The 15,925-nt window shown below is 41.1% G+C and overlaps 1 long non-coding RNA gene across 1 annotated transcript in view; it reads left to right on the top strand.

The window, feature by feature from the left end:
* Nucleotides 1-15,925, top strand: part of LOC129006572 (uncharacterized) — an 84,437-nt gene that overhangs the window by 1,114 nt on the left and 67,398 nt on the right. The window lies entirely within an intron of this gene.

The following is a 15,925-nucleotide window of genomic DNA, read 5'->3' as shown; positions in this document are numbered from 1 at the left end:
ACCTCTGAGAAGTCACTTTGCTGTTCTGAGCAATTTCAATAGTTATACCTTACATTATTATTATCTTCAGATATATCTGTCTCAAAGGGGAGGCCAACACATTTTTAAGTAATCATAATATAGGAAAAATTATATATACCCTAGTAGACTTAGAGTTCCTCTCATAAAGGAACAAAATCCTAGTCTTCCTTTTGCCCCAATGTCTGGCACCTTTCCTGGCATACAGTTGGTCTTCAACAAATGATTGATGGTGCAGGAGTTCCAAGCGCCCACTAAGCATAAGGTCAAACAGGCACAAGGTGACAATCAGGCATCAGCGCAGTAGCTCACAGATGGGGGCAGGCAGCAGGTAACCAGCCCTCCCATCCCCCGGTAAGAAAAAGCCTCTTGGAGAAAGAGAGATTAATTAGTTTAAATCTGTAAGCTACCTTGAAGATAATGGATGTTGGATATTTAGGGCAAGGACAGGCTGGGTTTGGGACAGTAATGTATCTCCCATGATACAAGAGTGTGTAATTAAGTATGTTAATGGATTTTATGGCCTTCTCTGAAGCATCTGTCTTGGCCAGAGTGGAAGACAGAATATTGGACACACTGGACAATTGATCTCTTTAATAGGACAGAACTTATGCTCCTCTTTTATGCCTCAAAAGCTAGCATTTCGCCCCATGCCTGATGACATAAACTCCAAAGCCTGGTAATGCGCACGCACTCAGGGCATCCTGCCACTGCTAAATCATTTGCATCCCTAAACTAGGACAACTTTTTTACCCTTTTCTTTTGAAGTCAGTAGAGATAAATGCATGCGAACTTCTGATTCCTATTTTGATTTGGTGGTGGAAACACAAGAAATGGAAGAAGACAGAAATAATATGTAACAGAATAAATGACTTACTTCATAAGTAAACTTTCCAAGTTCACATAAGTGATGAAGTCAGTAGCTTCCTTTTAAGCACTTGCAAAGTGAATACTGTGATAAACCCTTTACCTGCATCATCTCATTTCATCTGCACGAAGTCACAAAGACTATATTATCACAAATATTTTCACAAGTTCACAGAGTCACCCAAGTTTATACAGACAATAAAAGGCAGAGCCAGCATTGGAACCCAGGGGAGTCTGATTCTGAAACGCATGCCTTTAACCACATTGCCTTCCATGTCATATACTCCACAGCCCAGTTAGAAGAAACTCCAGCTGCCTGGGAAGCGTGAGATTTGAAAAAACAACAGCTTTACTAAGACATAATTCACGTACCATACAATTCATCCATCTAATATGTATAATTTGCTGTGTTTTGGTATATTCACAGAGTTTAGCAACCATCACCATAATCAATTTCAGGACATTTTATCACTTCTAAAAGAAACCCTGTACCCATTAGCAGTTGCTCACCATTTCCCCCACTTGCCATCCCTCAACTCTAGCAACTGCTCATCTACTTTCTGTCCATATACATTTGCCTGTTCTGGACAGTTCATATGAAGGGAACCATAAAGCATGTAGTATTTTATGCCTGGCTTATTTCGCTTACCATAGCATTTTCAAGATTTGTCCACGTTGTATCATCTATCAGTACTTTATTCCTTTTCACTGCTGAGTAATATTTCATTATATGGATATACCATCTTTTATTTATTCAGTCATCAGCTGATAGGCATTTGGTTTGTTTCTGCTTTCTAACTATTTCAAATATGTTGCTATGGACATTCCTGTACATATTTTTTGTGTGAATATATGTTTCAATTCTCTTGGGTATATACCTAGTAGTACAATTGCTGGCTCATATAAAAACTCTATATTTAACTTTTTCAGGAAACTGCCAGACTGTTTTCCAGAGACTGCACCATATTGCATTTCTGTTAGCAGTGTGTAAGTATTCCAGTCTCTCCAAATCCTGGCCAACACTCATTATTATCTGTCTTCTTTATAATAGCCATCCTAGTGGTTGTGAAGTAGTTCTCGTTGTAGTTTTGATATGCATTCTTCTGATGGCTAATGATGCTGAGCATCTTTTCAAGTGCTTATTGGCCATTTATATCTTCTTTGAGTAAATATTCAGATCCTTTGCTTATTTTTATATTGAGGTATCTGTCTTTTCACTATTGAGTTATGAGAGTTCTTCATATATTCTAGAAACAGTCTCTTTTTTTTTTTTTCTTTTTTTTTTGAGACAAGTTCTCACTGTCACCCAGGCTGGAGTGTAGTGGTGTGATCATAGCTCACTGTAGCCTCACACTCCTGGGCTCAAAGGATCCTTCTGCCTCAGCATCCTGAGTAGCTGGGATTACAGGCAGGAGCCACAGTGCCTGTTTGAGTCTCTTGTCAGATACATAATTTGCCAAAATGTTCTCACATTCTGTAGGTGGCAGCATGGACTTTGAGCCACTTAGCTGAGCAACACATTCCCAATGAGGCAAAGGGCTGTGGTCAAGGTCTTATTTCCAAAACCAAGCACTGGCCTGGATGTGGTCTGATTGTGGTCTGATTGTGGAAAGCAAAGGGAAAACAACTCTGACAATGAGAATTGTGTATCTCAGCACAAGGTGCATTACTCCCAGGAAAAATTGGATGAGTCAAAGGGAAAATCTTCTTTTTTATATGTTTCATTATTTGTGTAGCTTTTATTTGCATTTCTGTTTTATGTGAAATGGCAAGATAATGAGCAACTTTAGGCACACTGGTGACAGTCCTACACGGTATCTTCTAGCATCTTCTAGCACCATGGGCTTCTGTGTGCACAAGTCCATAAAATCCATGCATTCTGTGTGTTTCTTTAAAGGCTTTCCAATGCCCTTCTATTGCTAATGCCAGATATCATTTGTTGAGCATTTAACCATGTGCTAGGAGATGAGCTAAGGACTTTCTATGTGAGCTAAGCCTGTTTCACTTTTTAACCCCTCACACTGGATTTTCTTCTGGCCCTGGAGAGTCATGGAAGGTTAGCATTAGTAACAGGAGAGCGTTTGGTGGGACTTTGGGCAGATTACTTGACCTCATTAAGCCTCCTTTTCTCCTTCTGTTATTTGTGGGGAGGAGAGTAACTATTCCTGGATGATGAAAAACACTAAATTAGATAACATATTAAAAGAGCTCAAAACAGCACCTAGCTTCCTACGTACCTTATTATTTGCTGACAGTGCTGGAGCATGAATCTAGCCTCCTGTTTTCTTTCTTTCTTTTTTGAAACAGGGTCTCACTCTGTCACCCAGGCTGGAGTGCATTGGCATGGTCTTGGCTCACTACAACCTCTGCCTCCTGGGTTCAAGTGATTCTCGTGTCTCAGTCTCCTGAGTAGCTGGGATTACAGGCATGAGCCACGAAGCCTATTTTTTTGTATTTTTGGTAGAGACAGGTTTCACCATGTTGGCCAGGCCGGTCTTAATCTCCTGGTGTCAAGTGATCAGCCCGCCTCGGCCTCTCAAAGTGCTAGAATTACAGGTGTGAGCCACTCTGCCCGGCTGAGGCCTCCTATTTTCAATAACAACACTAACCCATCTAAGCTATACCATCTTGAATTTGAAGACAGATATTTATATTTTCTCTTTAAGGAGCAGCTTGCAGGAGAAGAAATAATAAGGATTTGGGTAAAGATAGAGTTGAATTTGCTGCGTGAGTCACCAGGACACCACAACTGCAGCCCGTTTTCTCTTTTTTAAAAAGTTGCTGTATTCTTCTTTATGTTTCCAAAGAGTAGGATGAGATTGTCCTGAGGCACTTTCAGTATAGGTGAGGGCTCTATGAACCCCCGCTTTGGCTGTTGCTGGTACCCAGGCCTCTCAATTCAGTCTGTCCACACTCACGGCTGTTTTAGGGCGACTTCGTTTTTCTGTTTTTTCTGAGACGGAGTCTTTCTCTGTCGCCCAGGCTGGAGTGTGGTGGCGCGAACTCGGCACACTGCAAGCTCCGCCTCTCGGGTTCACGCCATTCTCCTGCCTCAGCCTCCCGAGTAGCTGGGACTACAGGCGCCCGCCACTACGCCCAGCTAATTTTTTGTATTTTTAGTAGAGACGGGGTTTCACCATGTTAGTTAGGATGGTCTCGATCTCCTGACCTCGTGATCTGCCCGCCTCGGCCTCCCAAAGTGCTGGGATTACAGGTGTGAGCCACCATGCCTGAGGGCAGACTTTGATTTACAGGCTGGTCTTACTCTAAGTAGAAATGCAAGTATGACACACAGAGATTCAAAAAACCAGTGGTAAATAGTTTTAGAGTAGCTCTAGAACTAAAACAAGGGCTTTAAGGAGTCATAACAGTGAACACATCAGGCAGCATTTGGAAAATTACTGCTGAGATTGACCTAGAGGAGGGGTTAACTCCACTCTTTTTAAAGGATCAGGCTGTCTTCACACTCTGTGAAAGACTCGGCTGTTTGAGCTGCCAGGCGTGCCCCACCCAGTGCTCTCCAAGAGCTGTGGGCTGGGACGGCCACTCTGCAAGTCACAGATGCTTACTTAGGCAGATGCTGCTCAGGGCTTGCCTCTGGTGACTGCAGGAGTTAGGTTTTAAAGGAGAAGGGCTACAACTTGTGTACCTTTCAGTATGATGTTGCCTCCAGTCTCCTCCTGGTTTGACCTGCACTGAGCCTCCCTTTTCAGTCCTGGTCTCAACTCAGAACCCTTTCCTGGTGCTTGGCTGCGCCACCTCCCACCAACTTTAGCATCAAAATGTGCCAAGACCTTTACTGCGTTTGTTAGAGTATTTGCCTTAGAACATTGGTACTTTAAATCAGCTAATCCTGTATTATTTAACCAAAAGCATTTGAATTTCCAGCGAACCTTATTTTGTCAACCTTATTTTGGGTATCACCAATCCCATTTTCTAAATGAAGGAACTCAGCCTTAGAAAGATTAAGTGACTTACGATCACATAGCTAGCTGAGGACAGAAACGAACCTTGACCAGGTTTTCTCACTTCCAAGCCAGGGCTCTGTCCAGGATATAGAGCTGCTTCGTGTGAGATTTAGTAGTGTTTGTGAAGTTCTCATGGGGGTTGAATAGGGACCAGGAGTGCATAGTTTGCGCAGCAAGACATTTTAAAGAAACATCACCCAGTAACATGGAAGACAAAGTCACCAGCAGAGTGGGTGACCGGCTGAGCAGGGAGAGCACTAAACTGACAGCTCAGATCCGGCATCGACTTATCTTTTCTCCTTGAACACGTTCCACTCACTCCTTACTTCTTTGTGGATAATCGTCAGTCCTATGTATTATTTGACTACCCTCGTTATTAATCTCTTTTTATGTCTCTACATATTATGGGTGATAATCACAGTACAATGGATTAGTCACTGCACTTTATGACATGGTGATTAAGGTTTATTAGACTGAAGCATGTTTCTGAGAAGAGCAGTCGTGATGAAATGCATTTATCCTGAGCAGGCTGTGTGGGAGATATGCTCTTCTAACACCCTTGGCACAAGGAGAGGCAGCTGGGCATTGCTGGAAACAGTGAGGGCTTTGCAGTTTTAGGCAGATAGATAGACAGGAGTCCTACCCTGTCCCTGCCACCTCCTAGCTCTGTAACTTTAGGGAAGTTTAGAGGATAAAAATAATACATAATGGTACTTCATAATCATTGAATGAAATCATAAAGGTAAGGTACCAAGATTAAGTCACTAATTGATACATTGTATTTAATATAATGTAGAGGGAGAAACACCAGGTGAGGAGCTAGGTGGTTTGGGCGCCAGACCCAGGGGTCCATCACTTGCTGTGTGCTCTTAGAAAAGCAACCTTGCCTTGCTGAGCCTCAGTTTCCTCACCTGAACAATGGAGCTAATAGTAACCCACCTGGGAAAGTTGTTGTGATGATTAAATGAGGTCATGTATGTAACAGAGGCAGGGGGCAGGTGCTCAGTCAGTGCTTTTACTGTGGTCATGAGGACAGAGCCCAGCCCTGAACTCCAGGTCATTTTGCTAAACCTCTGTCCTGCTCTCTGTATAAGGCCTGAGCGCCGCTCCCTCAGCCATGAGTGGATCCCAGCATGTCTCATCCCTGGGACTACACAGATTCTGTCAATGTGTGTTTTTCCAGTGATTGGCTGTTTTTAAAGAAAAAATGAGCTACAGGACTTTCTTATTTGATTTCTTCATCAGAATTTTGTTAGTTCAAATACACAATGTCTGAACATTGTGCTCATGGAAGAGCATTTCATACATTACATTAAACTAACAAGGTTGTATCTGGTGTGTGATCATGATTTCTGGAGGAAAAAATAATTCTATTGATTTATCATTCTTAATGAGCTGAGCCTTGGTGGAAATAGTTTGTGAGATGCTTTAACAAGTTTAAGGATTTCATAATTTTAGCTGGTCTTTCTCAGAATCCTCCAGTTGTTGCAATTAAAAATAAATGCCAGTTTACCACTGTTTCTTTGGATCTCTCAGTATCATACTTGTGCTTCTACTCAGGATAACATTAAGTTGTAAATCAGAGTCTTCTCTGTAACAGCCTTGAGTGTTGATGTGGTTTGGGTGTTTGTCTCCAAATCTCTTGTTGAAACGTGATCCTCAGTGTTGGGGAGAGGCCAGGTGGAAAGTGTTTGAATCATGGGGGTGGATCCTTTGTGAACAGCTTGGTGCTCTCCTAGTGGTCATGAGTTCTTCTATTAGTTCAGGGGAGAGCTGCTTGTTTAAAAATCCTGCCACCTCCTCCCTTTTGTCTCTTACTCCCCCTCTTGCCATGTGACACGCTGCTCTCCTTCACCTTCTGCCGTGATTGTAAGCTTCCTGAGGCTCTCACCAAAAGCCAAGCAGACATTGGTGCCATGCTTGTACATGGCACTGCAGAACTGCGAGCCAAAATACACCTCTTTGTAAATTACCCAGTCTCAGGTATTCCTTTGTGGCAACACAAATGGACTGATACAAGTGTGGACAGACTGAACTGAGAGGACTGGATGCCAGCATTGGACAGAGCAAGGGCTCATGGCATCCTAACCTATAATGGAAGTGCCTCAGGACAATCTCATCCTACTCTTTTGAAACATAAACAGTAATATAACTTTTTTTAAAAAAAGAGAAAAATGCATCCATAATCTTCATTTGCTAATGTGATTATTTTTATATTTACACATTTCTCCCTAGTTCTTCTCCAAATGATGTATTTTACATATTTACATAATATGCACATATCTTAATTTTTTCTTTGAACAGTCTATCATAATCATATTTGTAATCTTTATGTAATCATCATAATTACCATTTGAATGATTTTATCATATTTGTTAGAGTGCATATACAATACTCATTTAGCTCTTCCACTATGACCTAACATTTAAGTTACTTCCGATTTTATAATAATAAAGTTACAGTAAGCATCTGTATACTTCTGGTTGGTTTAATTATTTCCTCAAGATAATTCTCAGAAGTAAGTAGAACTATTTTTTTACTTTTAAAAATGTCTGTATTTAAGAATAAATAAATACTTGTTGAAAATACAGGTCTCAGAAACGCATAAACACAAAAATTAATTATATTATCACTAGCAAGAATGTCTTCTTTTGACCATCTTCCTTTAAAATGTATTTATGTATTATTTTTATGAAATTGAGTTCATTATATAAAGTACTATTTTTACTCTTCTCTTTCCATTCAATAATTGGATGTAAGCATTTGCAATATTTTCCTAATTTATCATGTCTTTTATTTTCTGAATTTTTTGAGATACAGAAATTTAACATTTTTAATGGAACTAAATACACTGACCTTTCATTTAGTGTGTCCTTCATTGCCTGAATGCCAGACTGTCCTTTGACAATATAGTGTTCTATATTTGCAATAACATGTCTGACTATAGGGCAAAATAAATTAAAAAATAAACTTTATCTGAAGTTTCAGGTGTTTCCAAATCTGGAGCCAGATTTGGAAGGTGCTGAAGGCATTATCCCTCTTTCCCCCTCACCCTGCTCCACTCTCTGGCCTGCAGGGAGCCCGGGCTTCCCAGCCTTACCTTGCCTTCACTGGTCCCTGGATACCATGACATAGCTCAGCAGGTGGGAGGCTGGGTGCAGGTGGCTGGAGACAGTGACCAGATCCATATATCTTTCTCAAGATAAACATAGCCGGGTGGTTGCAGAACAAGCCAATTACTGAGAATTTGGCTCCTACCTTTGAAGGATGGTCTTTTGAGGAGGACCTGTAATACCCAGGGGTTTCCAGTCAAATTAATTAGATAAGTCATACCTGGCTTTGCTTTGTGCCAAGTTCCTCACGTTTTTTTTGCATTTGCATGGATAGTTTCAATAGAAAGTAGAGAAGGAAAACAGTAATTAACCCTCCTCATGGCAGAATGTAGTGGTTATAAAAATTAATTCCCTGTAGGAATCAGGCTTAAATTTCACTTACATTTTTAAAAGGGAAAATCCACTAGAATTCTTGCATAATTGTAGAAAGGGACATCCTATAAAACTTGGTGAGCTGAATAACAATGCCACTTATTGAGAAGCAGCACAGTAAGTAGAATTTTGTGATTATATATTATATGCAGTACTTAATATAGATCTTATATAAGTACATAGACATATATATTTTATATGAGAGGACTTCAAAAAGCTTATGGAAAATGGAATTAAAAGATAAAAAATATAAACCGATTTCTCAACATAAGCTCCATCAAGTTCAAGACACTTTGGTAAGTGATGATGCTAGCCATTCAGCCTATCTGTAAGGAACTAAGGGCCCGGGAAATTTAACCATGTCAATGCAATCTTTTAAAATTATTAACCCAAGAAAAATGGGTGCACTTTAAAGATTTTTTTAAGTTTAGGAAACAGAAAAGAAGTCAGGAGAAGCCAAATCAGGACTGTAAAGTGGATGCCTAATGATTTTCCATCAAAACTCTTGCAAAACTGTGGTTGTTCGATGAGGCTTGAAGGAGCAAGAGTGTTGTCACGGTGGAAAAGGACCCTCTGGTGAAGCCTTCCCACATGTTTTTATACTAAAGTTTTGGCTAACTTCCTCAAAATAAGCAGATGTTATCATTCTTTGGGCCTCCAGAAAGTCAGCAAGCAAAATGCCTTCAGCATTCCAAAAAACCATTGCCATGACCTTTGTTCTTGACCGGTCTGCCTTTGCTTTGACTGAACTACTTCCACCTCTTGGGAGTTATTACTTTGGTTATGCTTTGTCTTCAGGATTGTACTGGTAAAACCATGTTTCATCTTCTGTGATAATTCTTCACAGACATGCTTCAGGATCTTAATCCCACTTGTTTAAAATTCCCATTGAAAGCACTGTTCTTGTCTGTAGCTGATCTGGGTCCAATGGTTTTGGCACCCATTGAGAGGAAAGTTTGCTCAACTTTAATTTTTTAGTCAGAATTGTGGAAGCTGAACCAGTTGAGGTGGCTATGGTGCTGGGTATTGTTCTTGCTGTGAATCATCAGTCCTCCTCAATTAGGGCACACACGAGGTGAATGTTTTCCTAGCAAATTGATGTGGATGGTCTGGGGCTATGGGTTTCATCTTCAACATCACCTCATCCCTTCCTAAAATGAATTATCTATTTGTAAACTGCTGATTCTTTGGAGGTATTTTTCCTACAAACTTTTCGTAAAGCATCAATGATCTCACCATTCTTCCACCCCAGTTTCGCCATAAATACGATGTTCGCTTTTTCTTCAATTTTAGCAGAATTCACATTGCTCTGATAGGGGCTCTTTTCAAACTGATGTCTTATCCTTCTTAGTGACAAACCAAATCCTGTTCAGACATGTTATATAACAAGTCAGTACAAGTTTATTTTGGTGCAAAAAAATGAAATCCATGTATAGTTTTTTCATAATGCATATTTTTCATGAACTTTTGAAGACCCCTTGTATATGTGTGTGCATAGGTATGTGTGTGGAGATATATATATATAAAATCACAAATACAAAAAATATATATACTTATATTATATACACACATATACACATACAGTGTTTTAGCTCCTACCGTAACTTGCCACCGATATGGTAAAATGACAGTGAGCTTCAAATATTCTCATTTGGAGCCTTGTTTTTCCTAGCTGAGCACCCTCTGGGGGTTCTGAGTACTGTGAGTTACTACTGAGAGCCAGGGCATAACAGGCCAACAGAACAGCCATTCTCAAAGACGTTTATAGTGTCTGTGATTGAGGAATCCATTGGTTCTCTGCTGCGGTTAGCTCATAAGAACAGTCTTTACATGGTAATGTGTTCATATTAGAGTTATATTGGTATTACAGAATTTGCATTCGGGTCCATTAACCTACAAAAAGAGATAGTAGGTGCCTTAATATGATGTAGGTAGTAGGTGATTCAAAGAAGTGATAGTAACGCAACATCAATTTCTAAACAGTGGGGAAATTGTCCACCCTGAACAGTACCTATTCTTCTAAAACACAGAGCTAGGTGTAGTAAAATTTTCTTTCATCCCTAAAAGTCACAAGGGATCCCAATGGCCTCCTGGGAAATGGTGCTCTACCCCTACCCCATCCATCTTCATTCAAGTTTGCACATATTCATGGAGCATCTGTTAAGTCTAGCACTGCAGGCCCAACTGTAGTACATGTACCAATCAACAGTTGGCGGGGATATGGCAGTGCAGTCAGCACATGTTGAGACAGGCTTCAGAGGGCTCCCATTCAACCAGGACAATGCCACTTTTCTCCTATTGCTGGGTCCCTGTTGATACTGCTTCCTTTGCCTGGAACATCCTTTTGTCTTTCTTTGACTTACTTTTCCTCCATGAAAACCCAGAGGTCTTTCTAGAATCTCCAGATTTTGAGGCTTAATACCATTAGTTTTAATCCTGTCATATTCTTTCTTTTAAAAAAATACATTTTCTTTATTTTTCTGACTTTAGTATGTATTCATGAATGAAATATTGGTAAATTTTCAAAAATGTATCATGGGGCGGGATGCAGTGCCTCACGCCTGTAATCCCAACACTTTGGGAGGCTGAGGTGGGAGGATTGCTTGAGCTAAGTAGTTTTAGACGAGCCTAGGCAACATAGCAAGACTTAATCTCTACTAAAAATAAAAAAAAAAAAAAAACATTGCCAGGCGTGGTGGTAAGCACCTAGAGTCCCAGCTACTCAGGAGGCTGAGGCGGGAGGATCACTTTAACTCAGGAGTTCGAGGACTGCAGTGAGCTATGATCGTGCCACTGCACTCCAGCCTGTGTGACAAAGGGAGACCCTATCTCAAAAAAAAAAAACAAAACAAAGAAACTACCATTGAAATATTAGTAACAACAAAAATTTATAGAAGAAAAAAACTATTAATCTTATCTAAAGGTAGCTATTATATTTCTATCATTTTAAATGTATCTTTTCATCTGCCTGTTCCCTTCTTTAGACCTCTTGGGGACACATGTTCATGTCTTATTTATCTTGTACCGCCCACCCCCCGACCCCGGCTCTGTGACTGTCTCACATAGTAGGCACTCTATACATGTTTGTTGAACTGAACCAGATAAATTAACTTAAATGCTTTCATTGCTACAAAAAAAAGAAAGAGAAAAAAATGACCATATTAATAATTTTAGGAGGATGTTAGAAAAGAAACATAAATTTCTCCTGCCAAGTAGAGGGATATAATGAAGGCAAAAGAAGTTGAGTATAAAAAGAAAGTATAGGTAATAAATCAAATCACTCTGTTGAAAACTGCTACAATAAATGGATTACCCTTTGGTAAATCTTTTTAAAAAACAATAAAATAAATGGACATTATTAGAAATATGAAGATGTTACAGCAATGAAAAAAAAATTTTTTTAAGTACCATGCATACTTGTATATTATAAATTTGAAAGTCTAAATAAAATGAGTGATTTTTCCAACAAATAGAAATTGCTATCACAATAATTTTTTTAAAAAAATGTGAAAAAACCAATAACTAAACAGGAGTGAATAAAAGGAATACACCTGCCCTCCTCCTCACTGCCACTGTTCGCTTGGTTTACTTTACAGGTGCATTCTTTTACTGTCAAGAAACTGATTAGGGCCAGGTGTGGTGGCTCACGCCTGTAATCTCAGCATTTTGGGAGGCCAAAGTGGGTGGATCACTTGAGGTCAGAAGTTCGAGGCCAGCCTGGCCAACATGGCAAAACCTTGTCTCTACTAACAATACAAAAATTAGCTGGGCACAGTGGTACACACCTATAATCCCAGCTAATTGGGAGGCTGAGGCAGGAGAATCGCTTGAACCCAGGAAGCAGAGGTTGCAGTGAGCCAACATTGCACCACTGCACTCCAGCCTGGGTGACAAAGCAAGATTCTGTCTTAAAAAAAAAAAAAAAAAAAGAAAAGAAAAGAAAAAAAAAACTATTAAATACCATCATCTAGAAAGCAGTGAAAAACCTCCAGCCAAAAGAGAGTGTATTTATTAATGTTTTGAGTTACAAACAACATAAACTACTCTGGTTAATATAACCAGAAAAAAATATTCATTGTAAGAGGATTTAGAAACCAGTACACTCAATGGGAACTAGGTTTGAGCAGGAATGAAAAGGAGATGAGGCATGATGAATCGAAACTGCACTGGGAATATGCTCAAGACCCCACTGCTCCCAGCTTGACACTCACTGCTGCTGGCCTTGCCGCCCCTGAACATCCTGCTCCTCCCTCCTGCAAGACTCACCCCTACATCACTGGACTCTTTAATCCACAACAGCCAACACACACACCACACACACACACACACACACACACACACACACACACACGCCTCTGACTGCCTCACTCCTTCGATTTCAAAGTCCCAGACAGAAGCATCTGTTTGGCTGTGCTAGGTCATGAGCTTGACATTCTCACAACATAGAAAATATGTCTGGATTCTCCGTGTGAAAAATGAGACATATCTACCATGGTCTGTTCATTTGGGGGCTCATATATGCTTCTTCCTGCATTTATGCCTCTAAATATCACTCCCGCCTAGCAGTTTTATTACCTCTCATGACTCAAGATGCAGTAGTCTGCTCTCCTAGGACAGCCTCACCGAAACCCCACTAGTTATTGGATTGAGTCCTATGAAATTGTCATTTTTATAGGTCAGAAAATGGTTCAATATCATCATTTTCATATGGTTCAACCTAACAGTACACCTTGCTCCAATTTATTTAATCTAGCAAAATGCAGGGTTGTGGATGGGACAATGGGGCTCCTTAGCCCAGTGCCTCCTAGGGACACTTTTTTCACAATGAAGGAAGTTTCTAGAACAGAAGGGATGCTGTGTGGGCTACCATGATGTATCCAGTAAGTCATGGAGGATGGTGCTGGCAAAAACGTCATGGGCAGAAGCAACACATCTAAGTCCAGGTAAGAGGGCCTATTCCAGTAAGGGAGAAGCTCTGCCGAAGCTTCCATGGTGAAAAGCACCTGGTGTGATCAAGCTACTGCCAGATTATTACACCATATTGGGGTTTTAGGTTTGGTTGTCGCTGCCATCAAATTGTACAGTCCCGTGGCACTGCCAAGGCGATCTTAAGAGAGAAGTCCATGTTGTGGAGCCCACGCACAGCCTCTGCTTCATGAGCAAGCTCTGGGCTGGCCGAGGAAGAGGGCTGACCGACATCCGCACAGTGGCTACCTTTTGAGGGGAAATCTCATGAGTCACAAATATTCTCAAAGTCTGAGTCCAGGCACAGAGATCTATCCACGTATCTCTCCCCCGAGCCTCCTTGTGATACCATTTCAATATCCATTAACAGAATGAGTAAACTACATTTTCTCCTGTACACTAGCAAGAAACAGCCTTCAACACAGAACAAGGGACCCCCAGATGAAAGTGGAATTGGACTTTTATTAACTAGCACATGCTATGTCTCCTTCTCTCATTCTTCTGCCTAATTCTCCTATCAGTCTTTCAGAACTTGCCTGAAGAAACATTTCCTCCAGGAAGTTTTCTTTGATGCCTGTTGTAGGTTGTGTTTCTCTGAAGCAGGTGCTTAGATGGGGTTTGGTATGCCAAGTACCAAAAGGCTGGTCTCCCACCGTGCCCCTGCAATAGCACCGAGTTTATTTCCGGGCAGCCAGTGAACAGGGCTGAAAACTTGCCCCGGGCTATAAGCCTCCCAGCTGAGACAGCAAGCCCGCTCACAGTTCCTCAGCTGTCCCATGGAGCCTGCAGCAGCATTCCACCTCCCTCAAAGCATTTGTGGATTCTCTCAGCTTTCCTGGTATGTTCCTGCGGTAGTTCTTGGAGCAAAAGTTCACGATGTGAGTCTCCACATGCTGCTCTGTCTGTCTCACTGAGAGCTGCAAGTTAGTCCTGCCTCCTGTCTGCCATTTTTATCCCCTCAGTTGACTTTTATCTATAGGCTTTGAGAACATTAAGGACACACTTGCTCAAAGAGGTCTCCCATCATTTGGAAGTCAAGCCCCCTCACCTGCAATTTTCTCTCCATAACTCATCACTACCGGCACTTTAGTGTAAGTTTATCTCTTCATCATGTACCTCTTCGCTGAGTGTCTCCCCACTTCAATTATAAGAGAATCTGTCTCTTGTATTCACAGATATTCTCCAGGGACTAGGTCAGTGATAGGCACATTATAGGTGTTCAACAAATATTTGTTAAATGGATGAATAAATGAAATTCTAAGCTCCTTGCAAACAGAAACCTGTCTCAGGCATCTTTGTATCTCTAATCTCCAGTAGGCAACCATGATTTTGTTGAATTCATTATATGAGCATTTGTCTCTACTGTTACGTTACCCTTGAAATTCAGCTTCTGTTGCAACAAGCTCTTACCTCAGGGAAAAACAGGGAGTTCCTAAGTGGTACTGTCCATATATACATTTTTTTCAAATATTCATGTAATTTTTTTTGTTTTTAAGATGGAGTCTTACTCTGTCTCCTAGGCTGGAGGCAGTGGCATAATCTAGGCTCACTGCAGGCTCTGCCTCCTGGGTTCAAGCGATTCTCCTACCTCAGCCTCCCGAGTAGCTGGGATTACAAGTGCACACCACCATGCCCAGCTAATTTTGGTATTTTTATTAGAGACAGGTTTCACCATGTTGGCCAGGCTAGTCTCAAACTCCTGACCTCAAGTGATCTGCCCTCCTCAGCCTCCCAAAGTGCTGGGATAAAGGCATGAGCCACCGTGCCTGACTATATTCATGTAATTTTATTAAACTATGAGGAGACCTCATAGCTGATTTTAAGTACTATGAGTCAGTGTTGAACACGGAATCCTATTCCTGAGTCTGGCCTGCATGTAGTGTGACGATCTGCATCCTTTGTATGTTGTGTGGTTTCATGGTCCACTGTGGAGCTCCGAGTACAGAGTTCTTCAGTATAGCTCTTAAAATCTATCGTTTGAATAACACTTTATTGAGATATAATTCACATATAAAATTTTTGAAGTGATTGAATATACTTACAATATGAGGAGCAGACAATGTAGGTGTCCTGCCCATACCTCCTATCCGACACCTTTACCATTTTTGTTGGCGATGGCTCCTGATAAAGGCTTTCCACTCCCAGCTGCTAGAACCCTGTGGTGCTTAACCAATGACTGAGGTTTACAGGGTGAGGTGGAGTATAACTATTCCAGCTCCCTTCTCTGCTGACTGGAACAACACTGTCCTCCACTGTTTCCAGAGCTTCTCTGTGGAACCAAGCCATAGGTTCACCTCCATGGGACTTCGCTAATATTGCAGCCTGACTTGGCTTCCTTCCGTTTCCAGTCCCACTTTCCATTTCCTAACTGTTTTTCCAGGAACACTTTCTAGTTAATCACTGTCATGAAAGACCCTTGTCTCTGGGCATGCTTGTGGGGAATCCAACCTAATACAACACATGGCTCATGGCCATTGTTTCTCTGTGTGATCCAAAGAAAACTTGCATCCCAATCTCACGCCGGATTTGTTCAATACGGATTCCTGAGTCTCATCCAAACCCAGTGAGTCAGAATCTCTAGGATTGGGGCACAGAGATCTGCATTTTGAACAAAGCTGATCC

The sequence above is a fragment of the Pongo pygmaeus genome, chromosome 8 (genome assembly GCF_028885625.2).
Source record: "Pongo pygmaeus isolate AG05252 chromosome 8, NHGRI_mPonPyg2-v2.0_pri, whole genome shotgun sequence".
In the NCBI taxonomy this organism is placed as follows: domain Eukaryota; kingdom Metazoa; phylum Chordata; class Mammalia; order Primates; family Hominidae; genus Pongo; species Pongo pygmaeus.
Note: the sequence above shows the minus strand (reverse complement) of the source record. Positions and strands in the feature narration are given on the sequence as shown.